The sequence below is a fragment of the Eucalyptus grandis genome, chromosome 3 (assembly GCF_016545825.1).
Source record: "Eucalyptus grandis isolate ANBG69807.140 chromosome 3, ASM1654582v1, whole genome shotgun sequence".
Lineage (NCBI taxonomy): Eukaryota > Viridiplantae > Streptophyta > Magnoliopsida > Myrtales > Myrtaceae > Eucalyptus > Eucalyptus grandis.
The window spans coordinates 57512547-57523848 of record NC_052614.1 but is presented as its reverse complement, the minus strand read 5'-3'; the positions used below and the strand labels follow the sequence as shown (position 1 = coordinate 57523848).

General features: G+C 38.3%; 1 pseudogene; it reads right to left on the bottom strand.

Annotated features, from left to right (window-relative positions):
* Window positions 1-654: 654 nt before the first annotated feature.
* LOC120291997 overlaps window positions 655-11302 on the bottom strand; it is a 76912-nt pseudogene continuing 66264 nt past the window's right edge.

The following is an 11302-nucleotide window of genomic DNA, read 5'->3' as shown; positions in this document are numbered from 1 at the left end:
TTCCCTATGAAACTAAACCTTCACTCTCGTCATGCAATCTTCAGTCGAGAAATGTTGGCTAAGATCGGGAGAGATAATTTTGCAACTAGTGGGGTTCTCTGATGTTGATATATGTAGTTTGGGTGGTGAGTTTGATCCATCACGTAGTGAGGTCTAAGTAGCTGAAGCATTGACAGCTAGCGACAATCCCCCTATGCCATCAGCAATTCAGCGTGATCTTCAGGGAAGAGTCGGACGGGGAAGGCAGATGCAAGTTTGCCTTCTTTCTCGGAAGGGAAATGCCTTTCTTGTTTTTGCTTCCTAGCAAGTACAAATCTAATTGAATCGCAAAGGATGGGCCATTGCATGATTGACGTAAGTTTTGCAACAATCGAATTGATAGCAAGTATTCAAAGATCTCAAGATGAACTAGAATCATAGCATTATGCTAATTACAGGACTAGAATAAACTTGGGATTTGCATGACTTAATAGTTCATTGATCCCAAACACTGAGAATAAGTTCATTAACAATAAATAACTAACCAAAATCCTCATATTAGTAAACTAACAAGCTTTCCTCCCTTCCCTTTTTTCTCTATCTTTTGCTCTGAAAACTGATTTCCATGACAAACGCAACGATATAACTCTTAAGTATAAGAGGCAAAACATATCTTCACCACGTCTCACTAGGTAAGAATGGTTGCACATCTGAAAATGTCGTGACATCCACATCAATGTTTGACTTGTTGGATTTACATGCAGCAATAGAAGATTCAGTTGCCTTCCGGTCCTCTTGATTTTGCTGAATACCCAAGGGATTTGGGAACTTTCTCATCACGTCTAACTCCATTGCCACTTCTTTCATTGTCGGCCGGCTCCTCCCATTCAAGTTCAAGCATCTTTTCGCAAGGTTAGCAACTAATGCAATCTCTTCCTTCTTATCTTCTTTCAAAACTTGAGCATCCACAATGTCGAACAGCCGATTTTCTTCCATTGAAATTATGAAATAGGTCGCAAGGCTTCTGCCTTCTTGTTCCCTCAGCAACGAGATTGGCTTTTGTCCCGTTAATAGTTCAACAAGAACAACTCCAAAACTATACACATCACTTTTGTCAGTAAATTGACCTGTTTGGAAATACTTGGGATCTAGGTAGCCAATAGTCCCTTGCACCAACGTGGTTACATGAGTTTGATCGAGGGAAATAGACTTGGAAGTACTGAAATCTGCCACTTTTGCTCGATATTTCTCATCTAGGAGGATATTGGTGGACTTGATGTCTCGATGATAAATGGGAATTGAGGCTGCCGAGTGCAAGTAGAATAATGCTCCTGCAATTTCAGCTGCAATTCGTAGGCGTGTGTCACATGATACATGAAACTCCTCATTTGAGTCATGCAAATATTGGTATAGAGTCCCATTTGGTATAAACTCGTATACTAAAAGTGGGACTTTTGTCTCCAAGCAACACCCCAATAACTTAACGATATTTCTATGGTTGATCTGTGAGAGAATGACGACTTCATTTATAAATTGTTTGACTTCGCCCTCATCTATTGCTTTTGGTTTCTTAATAGCAACTATATTGCCATCTATTAACATTCCTTTGTAAATAGTACCTTGTCCACCTTGCCCAAGTATTCTATCCTTGTTGAAATTGTCAGTAGCTTTCTATAGATCCTTGGAGTTGAACAATTTGTTTTTCTCAACATGGCCTTTGGCTGAAGATAGCTCACTTTCTAGCAAAAGACCAATGAAGTACTTCTCTTTGAGCTTGATTTCTTTTCTCTTCTTGATGTATTTGTACAGCCCCCATAAGGCAAGACACAAAAGTAGTGCCCCAAGAAGGCCTGCCCCAGTTCCTGCATTACAAAAAAATTAAGGGGCAAAAGTCCAAAACATGCACCCTTCTTGTATCTAAAAGGCCTTATCATAAAATATTTTAGTGAATCTGATTAAGAGGAAATCATATAAGAGTAATTAACCTGAGCTCATTTCACGTGGATTTTTCTTAACAACCTTGAATAATTAATTTGTCTCCTGCTAAGTTCCATCAAGTGATATTTTTACATATACATCGGGACTGTACTAACTAACCTCCCTTACTAGGAAATTAGAAAACCATTAATGAAAGTGAAAATATTCTTATCAGCATTCACCTTGATTATGATTGTAATAATTCCAATTCAAATATGACAAGAGTAAGTAGAACCTTGGTTATCTTTTGATAGATCTGAAGCGGCAACATTAGAAAAGTTCTAAGTCTTGTCTTAGCTATCAAATATAAGTATTAGTGCATGAAGAAATTTTTGAGTTATTTTGATAGATACAATTGATGGAAACTTATCCATAATCATCACCAAGCAAATGGACAATCATGTTAGAATGAAGGTTAAGGTAAATCTTATTTATGTACCTTTTCTGAACATAATTTATGCTATGCTGTTCTTTTTCTAGCAATACTCCAGCATGGAGCAGTCCAAAATTCTAGGTTAAAAGATTTGCTTACCAATAAGAATGAACTTGGCTGTCTTTCTACCACCGATGCAGCGAAAGGAGCCCGGTTCGTTCTCACAAGTCCCGGAGCACCTATTTGAATCTTCACATTCGTCAATATCTATGACAAATGATATCATAAATATATTAGCAGCAAAACCCTTCTCCTTGAGTAAAATTAAGGAGTCTAGTAGGTCAGATTTCCTCATAAATTGCTAATTTCAGGGCTAAAATATTGTGCTTGTAACAAAAGGACTGTCCTGTTCCCCTTTATTTCCAGTAATTTTTTTTTATCAATATAATAAGTTCAATTTTGTTTAAAAGTGCATTTGCTTTGTGCATTCTTGGGCAAAAAAATAAAAATAAAATCATATATGTGATCATTAAACAACGTGAATGAATTCTTTTCAGATAAAAATCTGGGAATGAACAAGCCACTTCGCTGTATGGTGCGCTTAAATTCCCAATGTGATAGCATGAAATATGTTACCTTTGCATCCTCCAACAAGATAGACATTACCACGATACCCCTCAGTGCAACGGCACTCCATAAATAGCATTTCACCACTGTCGACGCTGTAGCTTCCATATCTATTATGTATACTTCCATTTCCTCTACTAGCCGAACTTTTAGAACTTGTACATTGGAAAGATTTATCATCGTAAGCTTGCCGGATAAGGTCAATTGCATAGTTGGTATCATTTGCAATCCCCCATTCCAACACCACTGGAACCGTATCATTCAATCTCAAATCATAAACACCTGTAAAATCAGACCTCAAGAAAGCGTACTTGCACCCCTCATGTCCACCTTCTTCTTTGAAATCCACACCAAAGCCCTGCAGGTTCAAGGGGAGCAAACTCTGGCAGCATCCGTCCCTCCCAGAACAAGCACTATCCTTGCCAATGGTGAAGTTGGTGCCGGCACATTTCGACCGGCATCTGAAAACAGCTGATTCTGTACTATTCACTGTCACTAGAGTGTTGCAACCGACTACTGTAAACATGTTCCATTTCTGGGAGAAGACAAATTGACTTCCTTCTAAGCTTACCATTGCACCACGTCCGTCACGCCCCCGCCCCCCCCAGCTTGCATTTGAGTAAATTACAGGAAGACTAACGTTAATCATGCCATCCAAGACTTCATCTGGGAGTGATATGTTGAGAACCTGCAAGCCAATCTTCTTCAGAATGGGAACCGTGTTGTTTTGTTGGCAGACGATCTGGTACCAGTCATCCAAGAAACACCCTACTCCTATTCCGAAGGGGAAGGGAATGGTGACGCTCCCACATGTTTCAGCACAGACACGGCTTCGAGGTAGAGGTGCAGCTCCTGATGGTTGTGAAACCAGAAGCAAATATATTAACAGCGAAACCAATCTCTTTGAGTAAAATTACGGAAACTAGTAGGTCACATTGCCTCATAAATTGTTAATTCCATGGCTAAAATATTGTGCTTGTTACTAAAGGACTGTCCTGTTCCCCTGTAATTCCAGTAAATTATTATCAATGTAATTTGATCAATTTTGTTTGAAAGTGCGTTCACTTTGTGAAATCTTGGGCGGAAAAACTAACAAAAAGAAGGTAGAAAAGCATGTATATGATCATTATACAGTGTGAATGTGTTATTCTCAGAAAAATCTGGAAATGAACGAACCACTTCACTATATGATGCCCCTAAATACGGAAAGTGAAAGCACATTCCCTATTAAATATCAAAATAAAAAATACGGAACGTGATAGCATGGAATGGGTTACCTTTGCATCCTTCCATAAGATATGGGTTACCACCATACTCCCGTGTGCAATAGCACTGTGTAAATAGCATTTCACTGTGGTCAACGCTTTGTGTGCGACAATAGGAAGGATAATCAGTCTTCGACTGCTGGATAAGCTTTCGTACATAGTCAGTATTGTTCAAAATCCCCCATTCCAGCACCACTGGAACCGTCTCATTCACTTTCAAATCATATAAACTTGTAAAGTCAGACCTCAAGAAAGCGTACTTGCACCCCTCATCTCCACCTTCTTCTTTGAAATCCACACTAAAGCCCTGAAGGTTACGAGGGAGCATAGTCTGGCTGCAGCCATCTCTCCCGGAACAATCACCATTCAAGCTAATGCTGGTGTTGGTTCCAGCACATCTCGACCTGCAACCGACAACAGCTGATTTTGTGGTATCCACTGTGGCCAGGGTGTTGCAACCGACCAATGTAAAGACATTCCTTTTCTGGGAGAAGACAAATTGACTTCCTTTCAAGCTTACACCCGCACCATGTCCGTCACCCCCGCAGCTTGCATTTGAGTAAATTATAGGAAGGCTGTTAGAATTTGAATGTGCGTGGAAGCATGGTTTTAGTTATGGATAATAGTTTTTGATTAGTGAGGTGTGCAAGTGTTGGTATTGATGATAGTTTTTGGTTAGTGGCGTTGTGTGAGTGTATGGTATAGTTTGTAGAGGATGGACAAGGGACAATATATGATAATTGAATGATATAGGACATGGGGAAAATAGTTTTATTAGTTGAACAAAATAGTTTGATGGAGGTACAATAGAGATCTTGACCTCTCATGGTGGAGGGTTCACCTCACACACAAGGTGGAGGGTTTACCTCTCACTCACTAAAATGAATGAACTACAAGCCTATTTATAGGCATGAGTCACACCTTAGTACAACATTCTAGATTTCTATAGAATGTTGTCCATGTAAACTTCATCTAGGTAATTCTAGATTGTAGTTCTTCTAGAGACTTCTACATTTTCTTAGACACATAAGCTTGTAGACAATTCTAGAATTTTTCTTGAATCTTCTAGCTCAAATCCATCTTGAAGTTTCTAGAATTGGATCACAAATTCCAACAAAGGCTAATGTTAATCATACCATCCACGTATCCATCGGGGAGTGAAATGTTGAGAACTCGCAATCCAATCTTCTTCAGAATGGGAACCGGGTTGTTTTGTTGGCAGACGATCTGGTACCATTTCTCGAAGAAACACTCGGCTCCTATTCCGAAGGGGAAGGGAATGGTGACGTTCCCGCATGTTTCAGGACAGTCAGGCTTCGCAAGTCCAGGTGCAGCACCTGATGCTTGCAACTTGAGGGAAACCAGAAGCAGAAGAATTTGAAACACTGAGATCGACATGATTTTCAACTTTCGTAAGTGCATGGACCAAAAATTAATGGAGAAAGCAGGTATGGGCGGAGTCCCTTTATATTCTTGTTGAAGTGGAAAAAGGAAAATTCTCATGTACCGTACGCATAACTTTATTCCATCTGTTACTTCTTAATATCTCTGAGATGTTTCCCTCAGGGAAAAAAATTGCATTACAAGTCTTAAATGTCCGAAATCTTATATGGATGTAATTCAATCCTAAACTTTTAAATTGTTTCGATCAAGTCCTAAACCTTTAGCAAACAATGCAATTTAAGTACTTTACTGTTCAATTGATTAAATTAATTCCTCTACCTTTATTGAAAAATGTAATTACATCCTAAAATTATGTTGAAAAGTGCAATTTATAAACACTTTTTGAGTGACATGAAAGGATTTTAGATATTGTTCATAAAAAAGATTCAATTGCACTTTTGAAGAAGGTTTGAGACTTAATTGAATTTAGGACTTGATTGTATTCCATACACAAGATTTTGGACTTCTTGTCCGCCTTTCCTTAAGAACAGAAATGTCAAAGCTTCATAGGTGGAGAACACTAATTAAAGTAGCCAATTGTGACTTCTCCAATTGTTTGTCAGATAATTTAGTCATCATTTTTTCATGAGAAACACGGGAACATTATCGAGATGGGTGACTCTTCCAGATCTTTTGCTGTAGATCCCTTTAAACACATTAAAACTGAGCAAAGAAAAAAAAAAGATTCTACTCGATAATTTTTAATGCTTGGAAGCAGAGTAATATCCATTCAATAATTTTTTGGGGTAAGTATCAGTTTAATAATTTTTGCTCTATCAAGATGAACACAAAAATCAAATCGTTGTCTCAAATGAAACAACTTTGGATGACCCAGCTCTCATGTTACAACTTTTTTTCCCTCTCCTTTTTTAGAAGGAAAATCGCTTTTCACAACAAAAATCTCTTTTTGAATGGCAAAATCATCGGACTAATTTATCCTACGACTAATGAAATGGGTGTTGGCATCTTTTCAATCTAGAAAAGTGAAAGCAAATCTCACTTTTATTAAAGCGAAAGTGATTGTTTCCTAATTTCTTTAATTGTGGTGCGATGTTGGAGTGTCCTCTCTCTCATTGTTGGAGCAAAAATCACTTTCATTTTTCTCGAGTGCCGTACATCGTGGAGCAGGCCCAATGCTTTATTTTCGCAAGCCATCCATAACAGAACTTGGGAATATTGTTCGCCCTCCAGAAAAAAGTAGAAGATGAACGTGAATCGTGGCATGTTTTTTTGCTTCCACAGTGGAAGACGTTGTGTCCCATGCACTTGGATAGAAGAAAACTAAAATGATTTTTGCTTTAAAATACTCTAATTAATTTGCCGATGCTTTGGATCATACTGCGTAAATTATTCCGAGCTCTTGGCATTATTTTATTTCTTATTTTCAGCGATGAGGGGACAGAGAGACAAGAGAGCTTATTTTTTTAGAAAATTATCAAAAAAATCCTAAAACTATTATAGTTATACCAATTGAATCGTAAACTTCTTTTTTTGTGCTAGTTTAGTCCATTCGGACAATTTTAATTAGCTAGCGTTGACATTGACAAATTTTAATGATATTTTTTTGAATTTCTATTAATTTTCTTTTTCTTTTTCTTCCTTCTTTTGCTTTTTCCTCCACAGTGGCCGATGAGGCTTTAGTGAGGCTCACTGACCACTAGGCAATAGCCATGAAGCCCTTGGCGACTGCTGATGAGGACCTCAGTCCTCGCTTGGATCTAGGCAAAGCCGCCTCACCTGTGGTCCTCGCCTAGTGGCTAGCAAGCCTCGCCGGCCACCATGGGAAAAGAAGCAAAAAGAAGAAAGAAGAAAAAAAGAAAAGGACAAAAAGGAAAAATAAAAATTAATGAAAAATCTAAAAAAATATTATTATAAATTGTCCACATTTGTTTAGGCTGACCAAAATTGGCTGAATTGACCAAATTGATACAATCGCAATAATTTAGGACTTTTTGGGTAATTCTCTCCCTATTGTTTTTTTTTAAATATATATAAAGATTAAGTCTTGCTTAATATTTTAACCCAAAAGAAAATTTTTGGCCAATATCTAAAGAACGTTGAGTCACAAAGGTTGCACATTGTGAGTTTGTGACCATGAGGAGTCTCCCCCACAACGAAGGACATGATTTTCACGTTTGGTAAGTTGATGGACTTAAACCTATGGAGAAAGGGGCTATAGGCTGGTTCCCTTAATTTTCATGTATTGTACACATAATTTTTCCAGCTCTGTTACTTCCTAGCATCTCTGGGGATGCTTCCCCGAGGATTGGAATATCAAAGCTTGATGGGTAGAGTACATCAATCTAAGAAGCCGAGTGTAATTTTTCCCATTGCTGGGGACATAAGTTTGTCATCATTTTGTATTGAGAAAGAATGGAGCATCATCAACATAGATCAGTTTTCAGGATCCTTTGTTTAGGACCCTGCTAATGACATTAGATTTGGTATTGAGATGAATACCACTCCGATTACAATTGCATAATTTGAGTCGCCCATCTCAATCTCGAAATTGTTTTCTTGGTGTTAAGAGTTATCATCCTTTTCCACAATCCTACGAGACAGGTTGGCTTTTTGACCATGCCGGAGTCACAAGGACCCAACTTAGTACGTGATCCTGCAATTAAGTCACGTCCATAGTCAGTGTTGTTCGCAATCCCCCGTGCCGGCACCACTGGAACGGCCTCATTCAATTTCAAATCATATAAACCTGTAAAGTCAGACCTCAAGAAAGCGTGCTTGAACCCCTGATGTTCACCTTTTACTTTAAAATCCATACTAAAGCCCTGAAGGTTAAAGGGGAGTGTAGTCCGGCTGCAATCATTCCTCCAGAACAAGCACTAGACCGGCTAATGTTGGTATCCGTTCCAGCACATTTCAACCCGCAACCGGCAACAGCTGATTCTGGAGTACTTACTATCGCCAGGGTGTTGCAACCCACCGATATCAAGACGCTCCTGGTCGAGGAGAAGAAAAATTGACTTCCTTTCAAATTCATCTGCACACGTCCGTCACCCCCGCAGCTTGCATTTGAGTAAACTAAAAGAAGACGGACGCTAATCATACCGTTCACGGATCCAAGGTAATCAGGGAGTGAAATGTTAAGAACTCGCAATCCAATCTTATTTAGGATGACCGTGTTGTTTTTCAGGCAGTTGATCTCGTAACAGTTATTCAAGAAACAACCGGCTCCTATTCCGAAGGGGAATGGAATAGTGATGATCCCACATTTTTCTTTACAGCCAATCCATGTAAGTCGAGGTGCAGCTCCTGATGCTTGTACCGTGAGGGAAACCAGAAGCAAAAGAATTTGAAACACCGACTTGGACATGATTTTCACGTTCCGTAAATGCTGGGACCAAAATCTACGGAGAAGGGGGATACGGGCTGAGTCCCTTAATATTGCTATTTAAGAGGAAAAAGGGAAGAATATTCGTGTACTATACGCGTAACTTTAGTCCAGTTCCGTCACTTTCTAGTATCTTTGAGGATGCTTCCTTGAGGGGTAAAGTCGCACCACAAATACTAAATCTTACGTATGTAATGCAATTGAATTATAACCCATTCAAGTGGTTTAATCAAGTCCATAGCCTTTTAGCAACAAGTGCAATTGAGTCATAATCATTGGTTCAATTAAGTACACAACATTTAAAAAAAAAGAATTGCAATTAAATCCTAAAATTAGGTTGAAAAGTACAATTTAAGGACGATGCTAATTTTTGAGTGATGCATGGACAATTTTAGGTACTATTTGTCGAAATATTTGATCGTACTTTTTGAAGAAGGTTTTAGACTCATAGAGCCAATTGAAAGATTAAGGACTTAATTGCATTTTGTACCTAAGAGTACAAAAAAACCAAATAACAAATAATTATAAATTATTATGAACTCACTCCTTTAAAAATTTGGGACTCACCATAAGTTGTTATTCTCACAAGAAGTAATCCAAAACTATTATGCTAACAAAGCTCATTCCCACCTAAAGTTGTGCATTCGCAAGTGGACACCGGTGAAGCTGTCCAAGACTTTTTAACAAGATAGGGAAATTTTTATAGACTCCCTGGGAAATAAAGACATTCACTGCCAAGCGCCTGCGCTGTTTCCTTCCAATCAACACGCCATGTCGTTCGGCTCCTTTAAAGTGAAAGATCGTGCGTTTCCTTTTTAATGTAATTTTTTATGGATGTAAAAGGTCATGCGTATCGACGGCAAATAGAGAAGAGCAGGTCACGTGGTATTGTAATCCTCAATTTTGGGATGGTTCTTAATTTGGCCATTGACTTTGTGAGACGTAGAATGAACTGCGAGGGAATCAACACCTCTTTCCATCCAACAAACAAAACTCTGGTTTCCAGTATATGCTCTCATTAGTCTTTTCCTTTTCTGCAATGTACTTCATATTAGGTTCTATAGAGACTCACTTGGCATTCCAAAGCTTTTTTAAACCAAACACAAGAAATAAATGAAAAGAAAATTCACCACACAGTCCATAGAAATTATATAATGTCTTCAAGTAGAAAGCAAAGACTGAACCAACCACCCCCTATAATCCCAACAAGATCACCGTGCATTCCAATACACGTAGAAAATTTAAATGCAAAGATCTTAGTCTCAGGATGTAAAGAGAAACTTGGGAAATAAAGAAGAGCGGGTCACGTGGTATTGTAATCCTCAATTTTGGAATGGTTCTTAATTTGGCGATTGACTTTGTGAGACGTAGAATGAACTGCGAGGGAACCAACACCTCTTTTCATCCAACAAACAAAACTCTGGTTTCCAGTATATGCTCTCATTAGTCTTTTCCTTTTCTGCAATGTACTACATCTTAGGTTCTATAGAAACACACTTGGCATTCCAAAGCTTTTATAAACCCAAACGCAAGAAATAAATGAAAAGAAAATTCACCTCACAATCCATAGAAATTATATAATGTCTTCAGGTAGAAAGCAAAGACTGAACCAACCACACCCTATAATCCCAACAAAATCACCGCGCATTCCAATACACGTAGAAAATTTAAATGCAAAGATCTTAGTCTCGGGATGTATAGAGAAACTTGGGAAATACAGGGGATGGGCTCTGTAATTATGTCCATATTAGGGGGTACAAATTTCTAATTTTTTCCACTCTTTTATGGGCGTAGCACCACTGTGCACCCACTATGCACTTACTGTACATAATAGATTGAGATTGAGTGAGACGGAAAAAAAGTTCTCTCTCTAAAGAAAAAGGAGGATCCGTGGGGCTAGAATTGAGTGGAAGTTTTCAATATGAACTAATGATGTGTGAACCCTCACCAGAAGTGAAGACAGCCAAGACTAATTTGATCTTTATTGGTCGGCTCACTTTAAAGATTAAAAGTAACTTTATCAATCTTGTGATGAAACAATTTCGTTGGTGGAAATATGACATGAAATGCAATAAGATACACTATTAGTAAAGTAGAGAAATGAAAATGATAGTTCTCAATATACTATCACTACTCTCATTGGTGCTCTTAATTTTTCAGCACTGCCTCTTTTAGAATTTTTTACAACATTATTGTTTAGCTTCTGCTGGTGATAATTTATGGCCGAGACACTGAAGAGTGATTCAATTATCTATATGAGTTAGGAGAGCAGAGCTAATTATGAGGAGTCAA